At 47.2% G+C, this 27,653-nt stretch overlaps 1 long non-coding RNA gene across 1 annotated transcript in view; it reads right to left on the minus strand.

Moving 5' to 3' along the window:
- Window positions 1–25,138, minus strand: part of LOC309568610 — a 93,999-nt gene extending 68,861 nt beyond the window's left edge. Inside the window, exons 1-2 of the long non-coding RNA XR_014226045.1 lie at window positions 24,972–25,138; window positions 24,732–24,838 (exon numbers count right to left, since the gene is read on the minus strand). This is a non-coding gene — a long non-coding RNA (uncharacterized lncRNA). The remainder of the gene's footprint in view (window positions 1–24,731; window positions 24,839–24,971) is intronic.
- Between the last annotated feature and the right edge of the window lie 2,515 nt (window positions 25,139–27,653).

Here is a 27,653-nt window from a genome sequence, read left to right on the forward strand (position 1 = left end):
AAGGGCGATGGGAGAGAGAGGGAGGATGAGAGATAAGGGCGATGGTAGAGAGAGGGAGGATGAGGGATAAGGACGATGGGAGAGAGAGGGAGGATGAGGGAAAAGGACGATGGGAGAGAGAGGGAGGATGAGGGATAAGGGCAATGGGAGAGAGAGGGAGGATGAGGGATAAGGGCGATGGGAGAGAGAGGGAGGATGGGGGATAAGGGCGATGGTAGAGAGAGGGAGGATGGGGGATAAGGGCGATGGTAGAGAGAGGGAGGATGAGGGATAAGGGCGATGGGAGAGAGAGGGAGGATGAGGGATAAGGACGATGGGAGAGAGAGGGAGGATGAGGGATAAGGGCGATGGTAGAGAGAGGGAGGATGAAGGATAAGGGCGATAAGTAGTAGTAGTGTTTGTTGTAGCAGCAGTATTAGTAGTAGTAGTGGTTGTTGTAGCAGTGGTAGTAGTAGTGGTTGTTGTGGCAGTAATATTAGTAATAGTAGTGGTTGTTGTATCAGTAGTGTATTAGTAGTATTAGTAGTGGTTGTTGTAGCAATGGTATTAGTAGTAGTGGTTGTTGTAGCAGTAGTAATGATAGTAATAATAAAAATGAATATTCTCTAATATAGGTGTGTTGGGGTGATTTACTAAAGGAGTGAAGCATGGTTGTTGTAGCAATGGTAGTAGCAGTGGTTGTTGTAGCAGTAGTAGTAGTAGTAGTGGTTGTTGTAGCAATGGTAGTAGTAGTTGTTGTAGCAATGGTAGTAGTAGAAGTGGTTGTTGTAGCAGCAGTATTAGTAGTAGTAGTGGTTGTTGTAGCAGTGGTAGTAGTAGTGGTTGTTGTAGCAGTGATATTAGTAGTAGTAGTGGTTGTTGTATCAGTAGTGTATCAGTAGTATTATTAGTAGTAGTAGTGGTTGTTGTAGCAGTAGTGTATCAGTAGTATTAGTAGTAGTAGTGGTTGTTGTAGCAGTGATATTAGTAGTAGTAGTGGTTGTTGTATCAGTAGTGTATCAGTAGTATTATTAGTAGTAGTAGTGGTTGTTGTAGCAGTAGTGTATCAGTAGTATTAGTAGTAGTAGTGGTTGTTGTAGCAGTGATATTAGTAGTAGTAGTGGTTGTTGTATCAGTAGTGTATCAGTAGTATTATTAGTAGTAGTAGTGGTTGTTGTAGCAGTAGTGTATCAGTAGTATTAGTAGTAGTAGTGGTTGTTGTATCAGTAGTGTATCAGTAGTATTAGTAGTAGTAGTGGTTGTTGTAGCAATGGTAGTAGTAGTAGTAGTGGTTGTTGTAGCAGTAGTAATGATAGTAATAATAAAAATGAATATTCTCTAATATAAGTGTGTTGGGGTGATTTACTAAAGGAGCATGTTCACTTTCACAGTGAATTTTCACCAATCCTGTGCATCAGCCAAAGAAAAGAAACAAAGTCATAGATCACTTTGCTCAGATTACCAATCTATGAATTATGATTGAATTATCTCTTTGAAAAGTTAACAATTCCCTTTGAAAGTGAAGATGTTCTACACCTTCGTTACATCCGTGTATAATTATACTAAAATAATAAGCCGGTTGATGAAAGATAGATGGATTGATAGAAGTACATAGACACTGGTATAGATACAAACATGCGATTACGCGGTCCCTTGTTCCTGCAATCCTTCAGATGCGACATTTAACTTGTGTTATATTTTAATGGGGATACAAATCAATATTCATTGCGGCACATGAAGACGTTGTCTCCTAATGAAGCCAAACATTCGATGATCTCTGTGAAGCTTCGTTGTGGGAAGGTCGGACATGAAATACATCTCCGGGCTTCAGGCAGCCAATTATTCTCTGCGTTTTCTCAGGAAGAGCCGACAAAGAGTTGAAGATGACAGGACTGGTTGGGGTGACAATGGCTTTTATCATAACACTGATAATTGTTCGCAGACTTGCCTGCGAGAGATCGGCGCTGGCTGTTCCGGCACAAGGTATAAATATTTCATTCTTGTTTGTTTAGGAAACCACCTGGAGGTCCCTCCGAGGGCGAGGAAGAATTATGTCTGATGATGGGAAGGAACCTATTGGAAAATGTTACAAAGAAAATAATTCTGAGAAAACAAATTATGAGAACTGATATTCTGGGATGTGATGGGGAGTCCTTCCAGCAATACATTGATCCCCTTGTGTTGGGCAGGGCTTTCTTTCTCAGAGAAAAAGTGCAGGAACTCCCCTCTTCTGAGCCCCCCTTGTCTCCGCCCCCTACCCACCTCCAAACACTGTCCCTTGGTTCCACCCCCTACCCACCTCCAAGCACCATTCCTTGGTTCCAACCCCTACCCACCTCCAAGCACCGTCCTTTGGTTCCACCCCCTACCCACCTCCAAGCACTGTCTCTTGGTTCAGCCCCCTACCCACCTCCAAGCACCGTCCCTTGGTTCCGCCCCCTACCCACTTCCATGCACCGTCCCTTGGTCCGCCCCTATCCACCTCCAAGCACCATCCCTTGCTTCCAGCTTCCACCCACCTCCAAGCACCGTCCCTTGGTTCCGCCCCCTAACCAGTTCCAAGCAGGCCCACACTGGGACAAAAAATAGGCCCGGGCATTTTGGACTGAGCAGCCCGGGAGGGGGGGCGTGACGGGGGCGCTGCGTTCATTGGGATGGTTGATGACAGGATTTAATGTTCCAGGATGTGTGGATTCGATTAGGGTACCTTTTTTAGTTTAATCTGACAGATTGGGTCCAATTTAGATCAGAGATGCCATATGATGCCGTTTTTTTTTTTTTTTTTCTTACTTTAAATCCTGCTTTGATCGTTGAGTTCTAAAAATATTATGAAGCAGCACAAGATGAGGGTTACTCTAATCAAGGGGTAGACAACCTTTTTGGGCAGTGTGCCGAAAAATGTTTTCAAAGAAATTGGGAGTGCCAGATACATATGAGAGACATGTGAGAGACACCCTATTATGGGATACACTGACTGAGAGTGGCACAAACCCCACAGCACAGACCCCTCAAGCACAAACCCCACACAAACCCCTAGCACTAATGCCACAGTACAGGCCCCCTAGCACTAACCCCACAGTACAGACCCCCTAGTACAAACCGCACAGTACAGACCCCCTAGTACAAACCGCACAGTACAGACCCCCTAGCACTAATTCCACAGTACAGACCCCCTAGCACTAATTCCACAGTACAGACCCCCTAGCACAAACCCCACAGTACAGACCCCCTAGTACAAACCGCACAGTACAGGCCCCCTAGCACAAACCCCACAGTACAGACCCCCTAGTACAAACCCCACAGTACAGACCCCCTAGTACAAACCCCACAGTACAGACCCCCTAGCACAAACCCCACAGTACAGGCCCCCTAGCACTAATTCCACAGTACAGACCCCCTAGCACAAACCCCACAGTACAGGCCCCCTAGCAATAATCCCACAGTACAGACCCCCTAGCACTAATCCCACAGTACAGGCCCCCCAGCACTAATCCCAAAGTACAGGCCCCCTAGCAATAATCCCACAGTACAGACCCCCTAGCACTAATTCCACAGTACAGACCCCCTAGCACAAACCCCACAGTACAGACCCCCTAGCACTAATTCCACAGTACAGACCCCCTAGCACTAATTCCACAGTACAGACCCCCTAGCACAAACCCCACAGTACAGACCCCCTAGTACAAACCGCACAGTACAGGCCCCCTAGCACAAACCCCACAGTACAGACCCCCTAGCACAAACCCCACAGTACAGACCCCCTAGCACAAACCCCACAGTACAGACCCCCTAGCACTAATTCCACAGTACAGACCCCCTAGCACAAACCCCACAGTACAGACCCCCTAGCACAAACCCCACAGTACAGACCCCCTAGCACTAATTCCACAGTACAGACCCCCTAGCACTAATTCCACAGTACAGACCCCCTAGCACTAATTCCACAGTACAGACCCCCTAGCACTAATTCCACAGTACAGACCCCCTAGCACTAATCCCACAGTACAGACCCCCTAGCACAAACCCCACAGTACAGACCCCCTAGCACAAACCCCACAGTACAGACCCCCTAGCACAAACCCCACAGTACAGACCCCCTAGCACAAACCCCACAGTACAGGCCCCCTAGCACAAACCCCACAGTACAGGCCCCCTAGCACTAATCCCACAGTACAGACCCCCTAGCACAAACCCCACAGTACAGGCCCCCCAGCACTAATCCCACAGTACAGGCCCCCTAGTACTAATCCCAAAGTACAGGTCCCCTAGCAATAATCCCACAGTACAGACCCCCTAGCACTAATCCCACAGTACAGACCCCCTAGCACAAATCCCACAGTACAGACCCCCTAGCACAAACCCCACAGTACAGACCCCCTAGTACAAACCCCACAGTACAGACCCCCTAGCACTAATCCAACAGTACAGGCCCCCTAGCACTAATCCAACAGTACAGGCCCCCTAGCACTAATCCCACAGTACAGGCCCCCTAGCACTAATCCCACAGTACAGACCCCCTAGCACAAACCCCATAGTACAGGCCCCCCTAGCACAAATCCCAAAGTACAGGCCCCCTAGCAATAATCCCACAGTACAGACCCCCTAGCACTAATCCCACAGTACAGGCCCCCTAGCACAAACCCCACAGTACAGACCCCCTTTCAACGCAGTGACCAGCATACATGATGCCCCCAATGCAGAGATCAGCGTGCGTGCGTGCCCCCAATGTTGTGACCAGTTCATTGCCCCCAATGCAGAGATCAGCATACATGCCCCCAATGCAGTGATACATGTCCCCAATGCAGAGATCAGCGTGCATGCCTCCAATGCAGTGATACATGTCCCCAATGCAGAGATCAGCATGCATGCCTCCAATGCAGAGATCAGCGTGCATGCCTCCAATGAAGTGATACATGTCCCCAATGCAGAGATCAGCGTGTGTGCCTCCAATGCAGTGATACATTTCCCCAATGCAGAGATCAGCATGCATGCCTCCAATGCAGAGATCAGCGTGCATGCCTCCAATGAAGTGATACATGTCCCCAATGCAGAGATCAGTGTGTGTGCCTCCAATGCAGTGATACATTTCCCCAATGCAGAGATCAGCATGCATGCCTCCAATGCAGAGATCAGCGTGCATGCCTCCAATGAAGTGATACATGTCCCCAATGCAGAGATCAGCGTGCATGCCTCCAATGCAGTGACCAGCAATGGATGGAGGATGGTGCTGGATGGATGGTAGAGTGCTGCGGGAGGTGCATGCATGGCTGCACTGTGTGCTGTGATAGGGAGAGCTAAGTTGGGCCTTGGGCCAAGGCCCAACTTAGCTCTCCCTATCAAAGCACAGTGCAGCCATGCATGCACCTCCCGCAGCACTCTCCAGCACAGGGCAGGATCCTGCTTTGCTTACCTGTTTGTTAGCAGGAAGAGGCGCTCCAGTCCAGTCGGCGACGGTCACTCCAGGCCGACACACCCCGGTCACTCCAGGCCGACACACTCCGGGCGCGGGTGGTCACTCCAGGCCGACATCCGTACCAGGCAGACACTGCACTGCGGTCACTTCACTCCTCTAGGTCAGCGCCAGTCTCACGCCACGCAGCTAAGCGAGCTGCGAATGCCTGAGCGAGCCCGAATGACAGTACGTACGGTCCGGTCGGACGCATGCGGTTGCTCTCCTTAGGCTCTCACTCCGTCTGCAGGTGGGAAGAACGTTACGCCGGGGTGGTGCACCGCCCCCACGCGTCACGTGACCAGGACTGTCCCGGGATGTCCTCCTGTGATTGGTCCAGGCTGGAGTCTGGACCAATCACAGCCAGGAGTCCAGGAAAGTGGGGAGTGTCTGGGCGCATTGCTCTGAGCCCCGATGACCCCCAGAAGGCCGCCAATCGGCGCCTCTGTCTGCCTCTCGTGGGAGGCAAAACCCCACCCCTCCCTTACCCAGCACTAGGTCCGGCCCCCCTAGTGGGCTAAAAATTTACTTTTTTTTTTTTTTTTTTCTTCTTTTAGGGGGGGCGGTGCCCCTGCGCCCCCTATTGGCCGGCCGCCACTGGCCAGAAGTGAACAATGCTCTGCCGGAGGCCAGAACAGTTCTGGCCTCCGGCAGAGCATTGTTCACTTCTGGCTTAGCAGCAGGCAGGCCGCAGGCGTAAAAAACAGATAACAGTCAGCTACACACTGTCACTGCTAGAAAACATGTGCCATGCCAGTTTGCTTGTTACATGTGATGTGACAGCCAGGTGCACATTTTCAACTTGAACCTATTTGCAGTACAGGGGATGTGTTTCCAGTCATTTGAAGTGTAATAAGGCAATGGGGGTAGGGGGGGTGGATTTACTAAAACTGGAACATTCAGAATCATTTGCAGCAGCAACCAATCAGCTTGTTTAAATTAGCTATGACAATAAAACCTAGAAACTGATTGGTTACTATCATAGGTGTGATTGTGTGCACAGCGTCTGCCTTGGCACACCCTAATCACCCCATGCGGTGCAGATTCTCCCTTCTGCCCCCACCCCCCAGGGCTTCCGGCTTCCCCCCTCCTGGTTCAAGTTGGAGACCCATGGAAGGGGCCAATTAATATGTCAATTAATGGCCCCTTCCTTTTCTGAACGAACACAGAGTTAACGGTACTGATCACTCACTGTGTTCATTCATAACTAAAGCATAGTTACTAGGCCTTCAGTTTGTGAATGAACAGGAAGCCGCTCAGCACAGAGCTCCGCCTCCTCCCATTCATTCACTGCCCAGTTCCAAAAAAGATAAGTCAGGCTCTGAGGAAGAGGCACAGCCTCGAAACGCGTCAGCCCTCTGCTTCCAGTAAAGACGTTGATCCTCTGGCATGAGGCAGATTTATGGAATTGATGTGCCTGAATTTCACTATTGTTTGTGAGTAGCTGATTTTAATTTTTCATTTAATAAACTCGCTGAGGATAATGCGCTAGGCTGGTGCGCCCTTTTCTTTGCTTTGTATATTCACTGCCCAGTGCAGCTGAGGCTGCGGTGAAAGGGATTGGGGAATCTCTGTCCTCAGTCCCTAATTCTCTGTCTCAAAAGTGAGATGTCGGGGTTCTGTTTAGAAGCTTAATATTTCACCAAAGCCCCCCAAAGGGGCTCCTAAAACAATTGTACACTTTTGTGTATATTGTAAAAAATAATAAAAAAAATATAATATAATATAAATAAAATTGTAAGAAATAATAGAAAAGTAAAATAATAAAAATAAAAAACAGCTGACACCACATACTGCCCGACTGACACTGTCCAGGTCTAATACATTAATTAAAATATTTGTTTACATTCATTTATAAGAGTGTGTGTAATGTATGTATATATACAGTATCTAACAAAAGTAAGTACACCCCTCACATTTGTGTAAATATTTTATTCTATCTTTTCATGTGACAACACTGAAGAAATGACACTTTGCTACAATGTAAAGTAGTGAGTGTACAGCTTGTATAACAGTGTACATTTGCTGTCCCCTCAAAATAACTCAACACACAGCCATTAATGTCTGAACAACAAAAGTGAGTACACCCCTAAGTGAAAATGTTCAAATTGGGCCCAATTAGAAATTTTCCCTCCCCGATGTCATGTGACTACAAGGTCTCAGGTGTGAATGGGGAGCAGGTGTGGTAAATTTGGTGTTATCGCTCTCACTCTCTCATAATGGTCACTGGAAGTTCAACATGGCACCTCATGGCAAAGAACTGTCTGGGGATCTGAAAAAAAGAATTGTTGCTCTACATAAAGATGGCCTAGGCTATAAGAAGATTGCCAAGACCCTGAAACTGAGCTGCAGCACGGTGGCCAAGACCATACAGTGGTGTAACAGGACAGGTGCCACTCAGAACAGGCCTCGCCATGGTCGACCAAAGAAGTTGAGTGCCGTGCTCAGCGTCATATCCAGAGGTTGTCTTTGGAAAAAGACGTATGATTGCTGCCAGCATTGCTGAAGGGGTGGGGGGGTCAGCCTGTCAGTGCTCAGTACCTGTACGGCGGTTCACGGTAGCGATCCTCGGAAGCCGATGCATGGGACCGGCGGCCACAAATTCTGCCGGGCATCCGCGATCGCTCCCTGTAAAGAGAGAACAGCGGTCTGCTAATGTAAACACAGCAGACCATTGTTTTCTCAGGAATCACACACAGAGAGCCTGTGATCTTCCTATTTAGGAACACAGGTCTCTGTATTGATTTCACAAGCCCATCCCCCTCACACTTAGAAAACACCCCCTAGGCTCACATTTAACCCTTTGATTGCCCCTGAGTTAACCCCTTCCCTGCCAGTGTCATTATTACAGTAACAGTGCATATTTATAGCACTGATTACTGTAGTAATGTCACTGGTACCCCAAAAGTGTAAAAAAATGTCAGTTGGGGGTCCGTTCTGTCCGCCGCAACGTCGAAGTCCCACTAAAAATCGCTGATCGCCGCCATTACTAGTAAAAAATATAAAAAAATAAAAATGACATAAGACTTTCCCCTAGTTTGTAGACGCGATAACTTTTGCGCAAACCAAAATACGCTTATTGGGATTTTTATTTACCAAAAATATGTAGCAGAATAAAAATTGGCCTAAAATGATGAAAAAATTTGGTTTTTAATATTTTTTTTAATGTTATATAGCAGAAAGTGAAAAATATATATATATTTTTTTTTCAAAATTGTCGCTCTTTTTTTTGTTTATAGCGCAAAAAATAAAAATCGCAGAGGTGATCAAATACCACCAAAAAGAAAGTTCTATTTGTGGGAAAAAAAGACATTAATTGTATTTGAGTACAGCGCCTGCACGACCGCGCAATTGTCCGTTAAAGTAACGCACTGACAAATAGCAAAAAATGGTCTGATCATTAAGGGGGAAAATTTTCTGGTCCAGAAGTGGTAATAAAAAAAGTGGTTTGGGAAAATACCACATTTTGACCACTAGATGGAGCTGAAGATCATAGGAGATAAGTACTTATTTCCTAAAGACATTTCGTTTCATCTAGTGGCCATAATGCAGTCATTTCCTGAACCATTCCACTTTTATAAATCTGCCTGTGCAACCAAAATCGGCACTCTGACAGTTACCGTTCAGATTTTTTTTGCTATTAACACCTTCCCCATCTTTTAGCATTCCCTGAAGAAGGGGGGGGAGTAAAAAATCAATAAAAGAGATTTTGAAGAAGGAGCTTCTGAGCATGCTCTGAAACACGTCACCGCCCCTTTTCTGATGTCACTTCTGCCCCTTGCGTTCCATTGTGGTTTCGGAAAGACAGCAGCCATCTTGCTCCCACAGACCCTTCGTTCCTGCAGCTGCTGGTTGGCACAGAAACAGGGAATACCATCTCAGGAGCACCCTATAGACGGATGAGCCTGTCCTACCTCGATATTCTGTGTTTTTAACCATTGTGTTCTAATAAAATGACTGGCTTACTGCACTTAGAGGCGCCTTTCTTTGCACAGATTTTCAATAAACGCCACCAATACTAGTAAAAAAATGTAAAAAAATAAAAATGACATAATTCTTTCCTACAGTTTGTAGACGCGATAACTTTTGCGCAAACCAATCAAAATACGCTTATTGTGATTTTTTTTTTTACCAAAAATATGTAGTAGAATACAAATTGGCCTAAAAGGATGAAAAAATTTGATTTTTAATTTTTTTTTTTTTGGGAATGTTATATAGCAGATTGTCAAAAATAATGTTTTTTTTTCAGAACTGTCGCTCTTTTTTCGTTTATAGCGCAAAAAAAAAAAAAAAAAAATCACACAAGTGATCAAATACAACCAAAGGACGTCAATTTTATTTGGGTACAGCGTCGCACGACCGCGCAATTGTCAGTTAAAGTAACACAGTGCCAAATCACAAGAAAATGACCTGGTCATTAAGGGGGCAAATCCTTCCGGTCCAGAACTGGTTAATTGTTTTTTACATTAAAAAAAAAAAAACGTACATTTTTTTTTCAAAATAAAAATTTTTTTACAATTATTTTATTTTACAATTTTTAAAACTATTTATTACAATGTTTAATTATTATTATTACAATTTTTTTTTTACAATTTGCTATTTTTTTACAGGACAGGGAAGCCTGCAGTCCTGGGGGGGCCGGGGGGGGGGGGGCGCAGAGTGAAAGGGGGGCACACAAGGAGGGGGGGGATCAGAAGTAGGCAGAATACTAACTACCTACTTATCACTGCTATACCTTGCTCTCAGACTATTGTTCACATTTGGGTATTTTTTTGCCATTGCTGTATTATTTCTGTTATCACTTGTATTTGATATTCTTTAATAAAAAACCATTGAAATCGAAAAAAATAAATAAATAAATAATAAAAATAATAAATAAAAAAAGAAGCAGGCAGAATAGGGAGGGAGATCGGTTTTGGAGAAGCAATTACAGGAATAATGCCCTGTGTCTGTGTCTCTCACTACAGCAGCTCAAAGCTGGCAGGAGGGGGAGACAGCACAGGGAAAGGGGGGCACACAAGGGAGGGGGGGGGGGGGTCAGAAGCAGGCAGAACAGGGAGGGGGATTGGTTTTGGAGAAGCAATTACAGGAAGGATGCCCTGTGTCTGTGTCTCTCCCTGCAGCAGATCAAAGCTGGCAGGAGGAAGAGGCGGCAGAGTGAAAGAGGGGCACACAAGGGAGAGGGGGGACCAGAAGCAGGCATAACAGGGAGGGGGATTGGTTTTGGAGAAGCATTTACAAGAACGTTGCCCTGTGTCTGTGCCTTTCCCTGCAGCAGCTCAAAGCTGGCAGGAGGGGGAGGCAGCAGAGTGAAAGAGGGGCACACAAGGGAGGGGGGGATCAGAAGCAGGCAGAACAGAGAGGGGGATTGGTTTTGGAGAAGCAATTACAAGAACGATGTCCTGTGTCTGTGTCTCTCCCTGCAGCAGCTCAAAGCTGGCAGGAGGGGGAGAAAGTGGCTTTCAGCTGCTGCAGAGTGCCGCACAGGGCTTCCTTCTGTAATTGCCCCCCTGCCTGGCCGCACCAATTCCCTGTGCTTTTGGGGCTCCCCTGTGTGCCCGTGCTGGTGGTCCCCCCCTATCAGCGGCCCTGGGTATGAATATTTTTTCACGGCACTGTAAAGCAGCGTCCTCCCTTTCCTTCACTCGCCTCCTCTTCTACCATTTAGTCACTAGTAGGCTTGTAAGGAATAATAATGGTAACATTGTATCCAGCCTCATTAAAAATGAGCACCCCGAGGGCTGAATGGGGCAGCCAAATGGAAAGAGAAAGAAACAACGTTATTATAATTCCTAGAAATATAAGAGAACTTGTAAACTTGTATCCATTTGTGTCCCGCTCTCATCGCTACAAATAATATTTGGCTGTACGGTGAGAATAGTTGAAGGTAAGCCCTGATATGACGCGTGAACCGTTCCCCGGTGATTCTCCGCCTCATTACTAACGATGACAGGAGCTATAAATAGCGTCAGACTTCTCCAATTCCCCGCGTCCCGTCCCTTCGTGTCGCTTCTTATTCCTTTCCCGTAATTCCTTTCAATTCTTCTGCGGTGGAAAAAACCGGGCAGAAAAATGTGAAAATATCAGACTAAGTAAATTCCGACCTGTGGCATTTCACGTCAGGTGGAAAGTTGTTAATTCTAAAGGTCAACAAAAAAGAATATGTATATCCTTTATTATTTAAAATAAAAAAATGTGAGTCATGTATTATTCCAGATCTTTTATTATAGGCCTTTTATTGTATGCATGAAAATGTTTGAATTTGTAATGGAATGTTAGAGGAAAATATCACTTTCATTAATAAGAACGCTCAATATCATTTCTGCAAAAGTCATCTTGTTAATAATCTCTTCTAAAAATGGGTTTAATTTCTGGTCTGAAGAAATCTGGTTATATAAGGCAGTGATCTCCAAGCTGTGGCCTGTGGGATGGATGTGGCCCTTTGCTTGCCTTTATCTGGCCCTTATGGGAACTATTCCTCCCACTGACACCAATGATGGGGCACTATTCCTCCCACTGACACCAATAATGGCAGTCTATTTCTCCCACTGATACCAATATTGGAGAGCTATTCCTCCGACTAATACCAATGATGGGGCACTATTCCTCCCACTGACACCAATGATAGGACACTATTCCTCCCACTGATACCAATGATGGTGCACTATTCCTTCCACTGACACCAATAATGGCAGTCTATTTCTCCCACTGATACCAATATTGGAGAGCTATTCCTCCGACTAATACCAATGATGGGGCACTATTCCTCCCACTGACACCAATGATGGGACACTATTCCTTCCACTGACACCAATGATGGGACACTATTCCTTCCACTGACTCCAATAATAGGACACTATTCCTTCCACTGACTCCAATAATAGGACACTATTCCTCCCACTGACACCAATGGTGAGGCACTATTTCTCCCACTGACACTAATGATGGGGCACTATTTCTTCCACTGATACCAATAATGGGGCACTATTCCTCCCACTGATACCAATAATGGGGCACTATTCCTCCCACTGACACCAATGATGGGGCACTATTCCTCACACTGACACCAATGATGGGACACTATTCCTCCAACTGACACCAATGATGGGACACTATTCCTCCAACTGACACCAATGATGGGACACTATTCCTCCCACTGATACCAATGATGGGGCACTATTCCTCCCACTGACACCAATGATGGGGCACTATTCCTCACACTGACACCAATGATGGGACACTATTCCTCCAACTGACACCAATGATGGGACACTATTCCTCCAACTGACACCAATGATGGGACACTATTCCTCCCACTGATACCAATGATGGGGCACTATTCCTCCCACTGACACCAATGATGGGACACTATTCCTCCAACTGACACCAATGATGGGACACTATTCCTCCCACTGACACCAATGATGGCACACTATTACTCCCACTGATACCAATGATGGGACACTATTGATCTTTTATTGAAAAGAATCAAGCAACATATTTTATACAAAAGTAAAAAACAGAACTATAGTACAATATTCCAACAGAAAAAAACAAAGGAATTCACATCCATGTGCAGAATATATACAATATATACATAATCCACTTCCAACATTCTTAGAAAACTATTTACATAAAGCAGCAGAGAGGGCCTAAGAGGCACAACCCATCACCTATGTATGCAGCCATTTATCAAAAACTGAGCATTAACAAAAAATCTAGGGTGATAAGAGACAGAAAGCCACACCCGGGAAAGAGACTCCTGGCAGTCAGGGAGGCTTGAAACCCCTCCACGCCTTCAGCCAAGCCCTCTGACCCCACTTGTCTCTCTCAAGCGCCCGAATCTTCCCCACCTCATGCAGAATGTCACACACCACCACCTGAACAGGAAGGATTTTACGCCGAAGGGTGACCTGACACCGTGCGTTCCATGTGTAATAACGGACTACTAAACTAACTAAAAAAAGTGTATCCAAACAAAAGCCCCCACCAGTATTGAATGCTCCGTACACCCACTCAGCATAACCCAGCCTGGAGAGGAAAGGAACACCGAGGGCCCGCCCAACCTGTTTGTATACCTCTATGTTAAAAGGGCAACGAAGCAGAAAATGGTCCATAGTCTCCTCCTCACCTGAACATTCCTCCCGAGGACAACCACGATCCATCCCACTGCGGAATTTCAAATTGCCCCGAACATAGAGCCTCCCGTGGAAGCACAACCAGGCCAGATCCCTGAATTTAAGGGGGACTCTAGCCAAATTAATCAATCTTAACCCTTCCCTCAAAATTGGGCCTGGGCAATCCCTTAAGGCCAGTGGGTCATGAAAGACTTCACTCAAGACTCGGCTCATAAGGACTTTCCTCGGAGCGGATCTGAGATCTTCAGCCGACAGTTGCCACTGCCGCAGCAACTTCAGACACGGAGCGACATAGGCTGGGAGCTGACCACGATGACCCCTGAGATTCTTCACTTGGCCACCTTCTTCCCAAAGTCGCAGAAAAGGCCTAAACCAAGATCTAAACATGCCTGCCCATCCAGGAGGTTCCACTGCAAGCATACTACCAATGTTAAACTTGAGAAATAGCAGTGAAAAGAAAAGAACGGGGTTGACCATACCTAAGCCACCCTCCCTCCTGGATAGATAGGTGACATTCCTCTTGATGGGGTTCAGTCTGTTCCCCCACAGCATCTGGAAGAACACACTATAGATCCTAGCATAGAGAGACACTGGCAAGATGCAGACAGGGCTGACATACAAGAAGATCGGTATCAGGTAAGTCTTAATCAGATCAACCCTTTCCCTCAGAGATAACTTCCATCTCTTCCAGCTGACCACCTTAGTATTGGCAACTTCCAGCCTGCCCTCCCAGTTTTTGAGGCCATAATCGCCAGGTCCAAATTCAATGCCTAATATCTTAATTTTTTCCTGGGGCACTGGAAAAGTGTCCGGGAGATCAAACCCCTCACCTTCCTTTCCCATCCAAAAAACTTCACTCTTTTCCTGATTGATCTTGGAGCCTGATGCTTCAGAGTACCGTGATGTCAGAGAGACCACCTCCTCCGCTTCATCTGTCCCAGTGACAATCACTGACACATCATCCGCATAGGCAACAACCCTCAAAGGCGGCTCACCCGGGATTCCCACTGGTACCCCACACAACATGCTGCTCTCTAGCCTCCTGATGAAGGGGTCGATTGCAAACACATAGAGCAGGGGACTCAGCGGACAACCCTGGCGCACCCCAGAACCAACCTCAAAGGACTGTCCAACCCAACCATTAACAAGAGGGAAGCTTTCTGCCCCCTTATACAAAACTTTTAACCAATCGACAAAACCACCCGGCAGACCGTACTTACTAAAGAGCAACCACAGGTACTCATGGTTGACACGATCGAAAGCCTTTGCCTGATCCAATGCCAGTAGATACTTTCCCCAGCCTGCAGCCCTGCACTGCTCCAAGGCCTCCCGGACAGCTAAAACCGCTGTGAAGGTGCTCCTACCCTGGATCGAACAGTGCTGATGGCGAGAAAGCAAAGACTCTGCTACTGCCGATAGGCGCCAGAAAAGTATCTTCGCCAGCACCTTTCTATCGACATTGAGAAGGCTGATGGGGCGCCAATTCTCAATCATCGAAGGATCTTTACCTTTTGAAAGAAGAATCACAGCTGAGTGTCTCATGGAAGGGGGAAGCACCCCCTCAGCAAGACAACTGTTAAAAATCTCTACCAAATGTGGGGCCAGAATAGACTTAAAGGCTTTGTAAAACTCAGCCGTCAGACCATCCGGTCCAGGTGACTTCTTGATGGCAAGCTGTTCAATTGCCCTCGTCACCTCTTCAACTGTGATCTCTTCTGTCAAATTCATCAAAGGGACATCTCCACCATTTAGACCTGGAATAGAGTCCAAAAAGCTTTCCATCTTGTCTCGGTCAAGCTCCTTCCTCCCAAGAAGTTCAGCATAAAAAGACCTCACGACCTCCAGGATCCCTGACCTGGACTTTGTCAAGGAACCTGTACTATCCTTAAGGCCAACGACCATCTTAACAGCTACACCCTGTTTGCAGTTCTGGTAAGGGTCAGGCGAGTGGTATTTCCCATAGTCCCGCTCCAGAACCAAAGAGGTATGCCGGTCACATTGACACTTCCTGAGGAGGATTTTCACTTCAGAGATTGCCCCAGGATCTCCTCCTCTCGAGACAAGAATATCCAGCTTCCTCCGCAAACGTTGGTAGGTCATGTATCTATTAAACTGTTTTTTATTGGCTAGGCCCCTGAAGAATCCAGCAATCCTCTTTTTGGTCAGCTCCCACCACTCAGCCTTGCTGCTACAAAAGTCCAGGATGGTCACCTGTGCCTGAAAGAATTCCTCAAAGGATTGTCTAACATGTTCTTCCTCAAGGAGAGTCGAATTTAATCTCCAGATGCCTTTGCCCCTCTGAGGGAAATCTGAAGCATTCAAGACCACAGATAGCATACAGTGATCAGAGAACTCCACCGCCTGCACCACTGGGGGTGAGAAAGCAGAGGCCTCCTTCAAAAAAAACCTATCTATCCTACTCTGACTATTACCTCGATGAAAGGTGAACCCTGTGTCATCCGGGAGGTGCTTAATGTGCACATCCACAAGACCAGCATCCCTAACCATACTATTTAAAAAAACGCTATCATATCCCAGCCGGTCATTGAAGTCCTTCCTGTCCTTGGGCCTAGTCACAGTATTAAAGTCACCTCCAAAAACCACTTGCCGGGATGTAAAAAGAAATGGCTTGATCCTTGTAAAAAGGCATTTCCTGTCCCACTTTGTGTGCGGCCCATAAATATTAATTAGGCGCAGGTCCTGCCCTCCCACAAGAACGTCTAAGACCATACATCTCCCAATCTCCACCTCAATAACCCGCCGGACAGTTACCATGCCGGTTTTAAACAACACCGCCACCCCGCCGTAAGGCTCGGCCGCAAGAGACCAGTAAGATGGACCATACCTCCACTCTCTCTTGGCCATATGAATATCTGCCAAGGAGGTGAGCCTAGTCTCCTGCAAAAATAAAATTTCAGCATCTAATTGGCTGAACAAAAAGAAGGCCATAGAACGAGCTCTTACTGACTTAATACTGGCGACATTTATTGTCACCACTTTTAACGGAGGGGGAACCGCCATTTGGGTTATTGAGTGGATTGCTTCTTAGCTCCCCTCTGCTGCTCATCACCAGAAGCCTCTCTCTTTCTTGAGGCCTCCTCCAATTCCATTTCTGAATCAGAATTTTGCTCAGAAGAAGCTCCAGATGTGGAGATATCCCATGCAGAAGCCCTAGAACGGTTGGGGACAGACACTGGGGCATCCTGTCCCTGTTCCGTCCTCACCGCCTGTCTCTTCCGCCTCACAACCTTCCTTCTCTCCTCCAGGTACTGCAGGTCAGATTCAGAGATGTTATCTCTTGTTTTCTTCTTTTTTGAAGTCTTCACAGAAGACTTCTTTACAGAGGAAACCGCAGCACCCTTTTTGGTACCCTCTACCACTCCTGGTGGGGGGGGACCTTCCCTTAAGTCAGACCTAGGAGGGGATGACTCATGGGGCAAGACTGACTCGGGGGGGACAGACTTAGAAGGTTCTGACACAAGAGGAGCGGGTACAGTAGGCTGGGGGGACACAGAGACAGTCACAGAAGGAATACCTACAGACACAGGAGGGTTGGCCACAGAAACTGGGGAGGGATCCTGAACAGGACCTGGGGGGTCAGTCACCGCTGAGGAGGATGGTACACCAGGGGCCTCATCCTCCATCCCGTCCAGCCTCAACAGTTCATCTACTACCTCCTTCTCCATGTTGTGCCAGGCCTCTGGACATCGGCTGTAGGGGTGGCCAAGGCGCAGGCACAGGTTGCACCTTATCGCCTGGGTACAGTCCCTGGCCACATGACCCTGTCCCCGACATACTGAACATATTAAGGCTGAACAGGAGGAGCTAAAATGCCCCTTTTCTCCACAGCGGTGACATAGCTTTGGCTGACCAGGATAAAAAATAGTCATCCTATCCCTCCCTATGAAAGCCGAGGAGGGCAGGTGACGGACAACATTCCCATCCCTGGCCAACCTAACCGTTACTGACCAACCCCCGGTCCAGATGTCACGTTCATCAAGGATTTTTTCTAGCCTTGTCAAAACCTCACCATAGTTCCTTAACCAGACCTCTAGGTCCCGAGCAGGAACACTCTCATTATTGAGGATGATGGTTATTTTTTTAACCGTTGATCTCTGCGAAACAGCAACTGGTGCCAGATCTTCCCATTCGGGTCTTGACCTGCACCGAGCTTCATATCGTTCCCAGAACAGGTCAAGACCCTCCGGCCTGGTGAAGCTGATTGTGTACTCCCGGCTCCCAGCTACATGTATTAGGGCATAAAGGTCATTCGCCCCAAAGCCCATCTCCAAAATCATATCCACCACCACACGCCGTGCTGGAGAGACTGCACCACCTTCCCATTTAAGTATAACGACATTACGTCTTGGACCCCCAGCAGAAGCCAGAGACCCAAGACCGGAACCAGGGGTGCTCAAAGTGGCAGTTTGTGGTGTAAATCTCTGCCTGGAAGCAGGGTTCCTCATTGGCTGCAGCCCTGGCTTAATAATATTACCAGGAGCAGAGCGTACCACCTGAGCAAAAGAAGGCTTATCAGGGCCAAGACCCCACACCGATGTAACTTTAGCTGGTACATTATTATTATTATCCTTATTATTAACTGCTTGTACTGAGCCAGCAGGATTGTCTATTACACAAACATTAGTAGGATTATTCAGAACACCTGTGTTGGAAGTAATGTCAGAACAATCAGTATTCACTATCACAGTTTCTGCTGTAGTACCACAGGTGTCCTGATGCTGCAGTATAGAGACAGCAGCTGTGACTGGACAAACAGCCTTTGACTCAGCAAAAGGGGGGTTAACTGGTTGTTCTGGCTCTTGTAGTTCCTTTGCTGCAATGTCATTTTTTAAACGCAATTTTTCCTCAGTGGAAACATCAGCAGCTGAAGTATTGCTGGATATAATATTACCAGCCTGGGTGTCATTGGGCAAAACATCAGTATTAGCCAAGGTGTTAAATGGCACAAAAATAGTTTTATCAGTCACTTGTGACTTGCTAGGCTTTACCTTATCAGGCACATTATCAGGAAAGTTCTCCTCACCAAACACCAGCTGATCCGCCCGTAATGGAGACTCCACTGCCTGGATCACTGTCAGCATGCCTCCTGAGCCCTGAGAAGGCAACGGGTTGCTTACCTCACCTTGGGGGGTCAGGGGGTCAGAACTGGGGGTCTCCTCGTCCACCTCCATCTTTGCCATCCTTGCAAATCTGCGGTCATTGCAAAACTTTTCCTTAAAGGGCCCCTCTTTACCTTCCATCATGGCCACAATGGTTTCCTGGTGTTGAACCCGGACCTTTGCCAACTGGATTTCCGGATCCATAGATCCACGGTTTGCGGCTGTACAAACCTTCACGTTGCTTTCGCAGACGCTTCAACTCCGCTCTCAGTTTGTAGAGCTGGTCTCTCTCCCTATTCAGGACCTTGATCCCGGCCACCACTCGCTCCCGAATGGACTCGGTATCCTCATCCTCACCAGGGGCAGAGAGATCCCCAGCCATGGCTTGTCCAGGAGCAGGTATGTCATCCATCTGCCCAGGGGATGGCTGAGAGCTTCCAGCAGGAGAGGCCCTGCTGGCCTGCATGGCCTCCCCAGATAGGGGCCAGCAGAGCTGGGAGAGATTTTACCAGACTCCCCTCTCAAACAGATCACCTGGAGCAGCTCCAGACACACAGCCAGAGAACCTTCCTGCAGCCACACCCGAAGCTGAATGATGGGGCACTATTCCTCCCACTGACACCAATGATGGGGCACTATTCCTCCCACTGACACCAATGATGGGACACTATTCCTCCCACTGACACCAATGATGGGGCACTATTCCTCCCACTGACACCAATGATGGGGCACTATTCCTCCCACTGATACCAATGATGGGGCACTAATCCTCCCAGTGACACCAATGGGGAGGCACTATTCCTTCCACTGACACCATTTATGGGGCACTATTCCTCCCACTGACCACAGGCACAATGTATTTTTCCTACTCCCACCAGCACTAAGCCTTAGGCATTTTCTACCCCGATTGGCCACAGTCTGCTCCCCCTAAAGTCTGAAGGACAATAAACCGGCCCTTTGTGTAGAAGGTATGGAGCCCCGTCATACTCAGAAACGGCTTTAGCACAAAGTAAATTTCTGGAGATGTTTTTTTAGAGTGCACTGAATGGCTCCAAAAATATTACATTCTGCTCTTGTGATTGGCCGCTGCCCGTCAGGGTGCCAGGAAACCAGACCACACGAAGATAAAGTAAAATAAAGCATTTCATTTATGTAACAATAATAATTGCACAGCAAGAGAGAGGAGCAAAATCAAGAACAGCCGGGGTCAAGTTCGGAAGCGGGTAGTCATCCAAGCCGGGATCAAGTCCAGGAACAGGTAGTCATCCACGCTGAGATAGAGTCCAGGAACAGGTAGTCATCCAAGCCGAGTCCAGAAGTGGGTAGTCTGCCGAAGCCGGGTCGTCATCTGATGCGGGGTCATCTGCCAATGCGGGATCCAGAGCCAGGAATGTCGTCAGCCAAGCCAAGCCAAGTCATGCACGGAGAAACCACAGAGACCAGAGGACTGCTAGCCAGTGTTGCCAACCGTCCGTATATTCACGGACGGCCCATAAAATCGGGGCACTTTTCTCCTGCCCGTAAATGCCCGTAGCAGGAGAAAAGTGCCCGTTAAAACGATGGCTGCGGCGAGAGCCGCGAGAAAAAACTGACTGCGCATGCGCGGCGTGTGCCTCTTCTTGGTCTGACACACATCATCATCTCCTCCTCCCCCCCGCCTGACCGCCGCCCTGTGCCCTGCCCATGGCCCGCCCAGATTTTCCCCGCCACTGCCGCCGCTACCTCCCCCTGGCCTATAATACCCCAGGACTGAGTGGGTGACGCAGTGGGGGACCGAACGTGACACGCGCAAGGCAAGCCAGGAGGACGGAGGTGGACGGAGAGGACCATAAGAGGCTGCGGTATATGATTGTAATTGTTACTGTATATCCACCTGGCTGGTTTCCATTTCAGCTCTCTTCTCTTAGTAAAACCTTTCCACATAGGGGTTCATTTGCCCATACCCACAAAATGTATGCCACTATAATCTTCCTAGTGGCAAATGGCAAAAGACTGTGTCCCTTAAACCCCTTTGTAACATTATAAACATTCTCTAGTGATCTGCTGTGCTCATGTGGTGCTGCCAACATATTGCAAGCCAAACTGGTGATGCAGCAGGTACATTCAAAACCAAAAACCCCATTTTACTTCACTCAGATCTACCCAATTTCAATACAGTATAGGAGATAAAACTACATTAAAGTGGTGACCCTTCTGTACCCTACGATGAGGTCTATTAGTGTTCATTCATTGTCCCCTCACAGGGGATCCAGATGACATCCTAGGCTGGTGACACCCAGGCCATTTCCTCCTCACCCATCAGCAGATAAATGTATAAGGATTGTCCATGATCAAAAACACATTGTACAGTATTTTGTCGATCAGTGATGAAGATTCAGCTGCGTCTCGTGTAGTCAGCAAAATCGCTGAAATCACTTCACACCACAAGTTCTGTGTTCCCGATGCATTTCTCTGACCACCTCCTGTACCATGTCTGCAGTCTCTGACCACCTCCTGTACCATGTCCGCAGTCTCTGACCACCTCCTGTACCATGTCCGCAGTCTCTGACCACCTCCTGTACCATGTCCGCAGTCTCTGACCACCTCCTGTACCATGTCCGCAGACTCTGACCACCTCCTGTACCATGTCCGCAGTCTCTGACCACCTCCTGTATCATGTCCACAGTCTCTGACCACCTCCTGTACCATGTCCACAGTCTCTGACCACCTCCTGTACCATGTCCACAGTCTCTGACCACCTCCTGTACCATGTACGCAGTCTCTGACCACCTCCTGTACCATGTCCACAGTCTCTGACCACCTCCTGTACCATGTCCACAGTCTCTGACCACCTCCTGTACCATGTCCGCAGTCTCTGACCACCTCCTGTACCATGTCCGCAATCTCTGACCACCTCCTGTACCATGTCCGCAGTCTCTGACCACCTCCTGTATCATGTCCACAGTCTCTGACCACCTCCTGTACCATGTCCGCAGTCTCTGACCACCTCCTGTACCATATCCGCAGTCTCTGACCATCTCTTGTCTTTTATCATGTCTGCAGGGGAGTCTTCAGAGGAGTCAAGAGTGAGAGCGCCGCCGGGATGGGGGTCACAGGAGAAGTCAGATGTGTGGGGCCTGCAGAGTGGAGACCTGAGCCGTCTGACTGAGCCCTGCACAGTGCACCTGAGAGGAGGTCAGTGACAGCCGCCAGACCAGTCTAATGGGGGGGGGTCACTGATATAAAGATCCCTCTATATTAGTAACCCCCCCCATATCTTAATGTAGTCACTCTGTGGAAGGCGGTCTCTGGTCACTAGATTGCCCCCCACATCAGAGTTCCTGGCGTTCCCCTTTACATCAGAGTCTGCAGGATTCTCCCCTTACACTGCGAAGGGGGAACTCTGCGGACCCTGATGTAAAAGGGAACTCTGATGTAAAGGGGAATGCAGTGGACTCTGATATAAGGCGGTTTCTGGTCACCAGAGCACCCACTTAAATCAGAGTTCCCCCTTAAATCAAGATCTGCAGCATTCCTCTTTATATCAGAGTTACACTGTAAGGGGGAATCCTGCACACTCTGATATATGGGGGAACGCTATGCTGGCTGGGTTATATTAATCTGATGTTCATGTAAATGGAGAAATATGGTTTTTGACTTTTGTTTAACCTAAACACATTGCTAATAGCACCATCTACATGTTTATAGTTTAATTATTGATATTTGCACGGTTTAGCACTGAAAACAGCCTGTTTATGTACATTTTTGCCATGTCAGTAAAAAATTGGTGCCGTCCGTAAATTTTGGACGTTCTGCCAGTAAATTCCCCTCCGGGGGGTTGGCAACACTGCTGCTAGCAGTGATGCACCTTGGAGCACAAAAGCAAGGGCAAGGTCTGAAAGCCATCAGGTGATATATATAGTCAGGTGTGCAACATCATCACTGAGCGACGCCCAGGCAGCAGACAAGTGATGATGCAAACAAAGTTTATAAGAGACAGCAGTCTGCACATGTCCAAGATTGCTGCCAACAAGGTAAGACCTTGGCACTGCCTTCCCAGTGGTTTGTACCCTATAATCACACCAGTCTGACCATGTGACTAAAGCAGGAAATGTAATTTGGTAAGTTTCACCAGGACAGCGGGAGGTAATACTAAATTCCTCACAAGAGCTGTTTTCTTTCCTTTTTTTTTGCAACAAATGTGGAGGTCCAAAAAAAAAAAAAAAATAGAACCATGTTTAATGTGAAACTAAATGTATTTAAAATTAAGTAAGACTGCTCACAATGTAAGTAGAATAAGTGCAGGAAAAAATCCACACATAAAAATGCTAGATGCAAAACAATACTGTGTGTATATATATATATATATATATATATATATATATATATATATATATATACAGTATCTCACAGAAGTGAGTACACCCCTCACATTTCTGTAAATATTTTATTCTATCTTTTCATGTGACAACACTGAAGAAATGACACTTTGCTACAATGTAAAGTAGTGAGTGTACAGCTTGTATAACAGTGTAAATTTTCTGTCCCCTCAAAATAACTCAACACACAGCCATTAATGCCTAAACTGCTGGCAACAAAAGTCAGTACACCCCTAAGTAAAAATTGGGCCCAATTAGCCATTTTCCCTCCCCGGCGTCATGTGATTCGTTAGTGTTACAAGGTTTCAGGTGTGAATGGGGAGCAGGTGTGTTAAATTTGGTGTTATCGCTCTCACTCTCTCATACTGGTCACTGGAAGATCAACATGGCACCTCATGGCAAAGAACTCTCTGAGGATCTGAAAAAAAATTGTTGCTCTACATGAAGATGGCCTAGGTTATACGAATATTGCCATGACCCTGAAACTGAGCTGCAGCACGCTGGTCAAGACCATACAGCAGTTTAACAGGACAGGTTCCACTCAGAACAGGCCTCGCTATGGTCGACCAATGAGGTTGAGTGCACATGCTCAGCATCATATCCAGAGGTTGTCTTTGGTAAATAGACGTATGAGTGCTGCCAGCATTGCTGGAGAGGTTGAAGGGGTGGGGGGTCAGCCTGTCAGTGCTCAGACCATACGCCGCACACTGCATCAAATTGGTCTGCATGGCTGTCATCCCAGAAGGAAGCCTCTTCTAAAGATGATGCACAAGAAAGACCGCAAACAGTTTGCTGAAGACAAGCAGATCACTGGAACCATGTCCTGTGGTCTGATGAGACCAAGCTAAACTTTTTTGGTTCAGATGGTGTCAAGAGTGTGTGGCGGCACCCAGGTGAGTACTACAATAACAAGTGTGTCTTCCTACAGTCAAGCATGGTGGTGGGAGTGTCATGCTCTGGGGCTGCATGAGTGCTGCTGGCACTGGGGAGCTACAGTTCATTGAGGGAACCATGAATGCCAACATGTACTGTGACATACTGAAGCAGAGCATGATCCCCTCCCTTCGGAGACTGGGCCGCAGGGCAGTATTCCAACATAACGACCCCAAACACACCTCCAAGATGACCACTGCCTTGCTAAAGAAGCTGAGGGTAAAGCTGATGGATTGGCCAAGCATGTCTCCAGACCTAAACCCTATAGAGCATCTGTGGGGCATCCTCAAAGGAATGGTGGAGGAGCGCAAGGTCTCTAACATCCACCAGCTCTGTGATGTCATCAAGAAGGAGTGGAAGAGGACTCCAGTGGCAACCTGTGAAGCTCTGGTGAACTCCATGCCCAAGAGGATTAAGGCAGTGCTGGAAAATAATGGTGGCCACACAAAATATTGACAATTTGGGCCCAATTTGGACATTGTCACTTAGGGGTGTACTCACTTTTGTTGCCAGCGGTTTAGACATTAATGGCTGTGTGTTGAGTTATTTTAAGGGGACAGCAAATTTACACTGTTATACAAGCTGTACACTCACTACTTTACATTGTAACAAAGTGTCATTTCTTCAGTGTTGTCACATGAAAAGATAGAATAAAATATGTACAAAAATGTGAGGGGTGTACTTACTTTTGAGATACAGTATATAAATATATATGTATATATATATATATATATATATATATATATATATAGACATACAGTAGGACTAAGACAGGGTGGCCATGTTTCTACATACAGTGGGACTAAGACAGGGTGGCTACGTTCCTACATACAGTGGGACCAAGACAGGCTGGCTACGTTCCTACATACAGTGGGACTACAACAGGGGGGGCTTTCTTTCTATATACAGAGGATCCAAGACAGGGTGGCTATGTTGAATTGGGACCAGGAAGGCAACATTCAGTGCGACAAAGGCAGGGTGGTTATGTTCCTACATACAGTGGGACTAAGTCAGGGTGGCTACGTTCCTACATACAGTGGGACCAAGACAGGGTGGCTACGTTCCTACATACAGTGGGACAGAGAAAGGATGGCTATGTTCCTACATACAGTGGGACCAAGACAGGGGAGCTTTGTTTCTATAAACAGAGGGACCAAGACAGGGTGGCTATGTTCAAGTGGGGCCAAGACTAGGATGGCTATGTTCCTACATACAGTGAGACTGAGACAGGATTGCAATGTACCTCCATACAGTGCGACCAAGACAGGGTGACTACGCTCCTACATACAGAGGAACTAAGGCAGGTTGGCTACGTTCCTACATACAGTGGGACCAAATCACGGTGGCCACGTTCCTACATACAGAGGGACCAAAACAGGGTGGCTACGTTTCTACATACAGTGGGACCAAGACCAGCATGGTTACATTTGTACATACAGTGGGATCAAGGCAAGGGTGGCTATGTCCCTACATACAGTGAGACCAAGGCAGGGTGTCATCATTCCTACATAGAGTGGGACCAAGACAGGATGGCTATGTTCCTACACACAGAGGGACCAAGGCAGAGTGGCTACATTCCTACATACTGTACATTGGGACCAAGGCAGGGTGGCTAAATTCCCACATATAGTAGGGCCAAGGCAGGTCGGACATGTTATTACATACAATGAGACCAAAACAAGGTTGGCTACATTCCTACTTACAGTGGGATCAAGACAGGGTGGCATTGTTCCTACATAAAGTGGAACTGTCAGGGACATGCTGGCCATAACACAGCTGAAACTCCAGGGCAAAGTACAATGCACATGCCCGGTCCTGCAGATGCCCGTCTTTCCAGGCACAGGCGCATAAATAGGAGCATGTGCGTAAATATTTGCATGGCAAGGCAGGGTAGCTACTTTCTACATACAGTGGGACCAAGGCAGAATGGCTACATTCCTACAAACAGTTGGACCAAGGCAGGGTGGCTGCATTCCTACATGCAGTGCAGCCAAGGCAAGGTGGCTACATTCCTACATACAGTGGGACCAAGGCAGGGTGGCTGCGTTCCTATATACAGCGCAACCAAGGCAGGGTGGACACATTCCTACATACAGTGCAACCAAGGCAGGGTGGCTACGTTCCTACATACAGTGGGACCGAGACAGGGTGGCTACGTTCCTACATACAGTGGGACCCAGACAGGGTGGCTACGTTCCTACATACAGTGGGACCCAGACAGGGTGGCTACGTTCCTACATACAGTGCAACCAAGGCAAGGTGGCTACATTCCTACATACAGTGGGACCCAGAAAGGATGGCTACATTTCTACATACAGTGGGACCCAGACAGGGTGGCTACGTTTCTACATACAGTGGGACCGAGATAGGATGGCTACATTCCTACATACAGTGGGACCGTGGCAGGGTTCCTACATTCCTATAAGAGCATTAGTGCTCCCTTAGGCACAGATGTTTTTTATTTATTTTCCTTGTGATGGACAGCCCAGGGAGAGAGGAGAACGCAACAAGGGTCTTCATTGGTTGCTCCCACACTCAGGAAAGCCTAACAACAAAGCTCTGGTTGGCCGCCCAGCAGGCATTGGATTGACTGCTGAGGTAGGAGTTAGGTTCCCCTACGATCAACACAGCCAGAGCTCCAGGACCTGCATGGAGAGTGGGTGGCCTGGTGGTCAGGGACCCTGCACTGTGGGCAAGGAGCCTACACAAATTATGAGAGGGAGCTGCAGTGCAAGGGCAAGGTTTAGGGGTCCCCTTCTTCTGTGGTCCTCCTGAGGAACTTACATTTTTTGAGAAAGTTGCAAGGCATTCCATGAATGACGTTCATACCAAGCACATGGCATGGACTATGAAAGTGTTTTTCTGCTTCCACTGCCATCTCACAGGCATGGCTTTGATAAAGGTAATTGTAACGGAACCTCAACCCTCACTGTACTTCTGTCAGTATACAGCTTCCTTGAAGTCATGAACATATATACCAGATTTTCCCAGCCACCCTCCATACAAAGCTAGCCGACAACTTAGCTTGTACTGGAATCACTCTTTATTGAACAGTCACACAGAATTTATATACAGCATGGACCTCCCCCTCCTTATCAAATTACCACACACAGGTCAGGGGTTGCCTGATTACATTATCATATGCAGATGAATTTGTATACAGAAACAGAATTAACCTGAACGAATTATCTAGCCATCTGGATAGAACAATGCAAGGTCTTTAACATTTAACAATGGGACAGGCAGACTTAACACAATCCACATTCCACCTCAATAGATAGACAATAGGACAAGACTGCCAATGACAGTCTGTCCGTCTCCTACATTGAAGCACATGGAATACACATCTATGTATTGCTATGATTATTTAGGAGTCAGACTTCATGGCAACAGGCTATAGGTCTCAGTGTAAAGTGGAATTAAAACTTCATACTTCTTGGGAGATATTGCTGACAAATATTACTGTCCCACTTGAAGCAATCCAAACCATTAAGTATCTGTCTTTCACTCCCAGTGACAGTGAGTACCGCCACGGTAATTTAGTCCAGGCTGGGCCAATGTAATTACGTAGAAAAAAAAAACATAGCTGGAGTTTCGTTTTAAGACTGATAATACGAGATTTACATGAATACTGAAAATGTTCTGTACGGTGCAATCAGCTATGGCTCTCATTTCC

This window comes from Pelophylax lessonae (assembly GCF_965119305.1).
Source record: "Pelophylax lessonae genome assembly, chromosome: 12".
Lineage (NCBI taxonomy): Eukaryota > Metazoa > Chordata > Amphibia > Anura > Ranidae > Pelophylax > Pelophylax lessonae.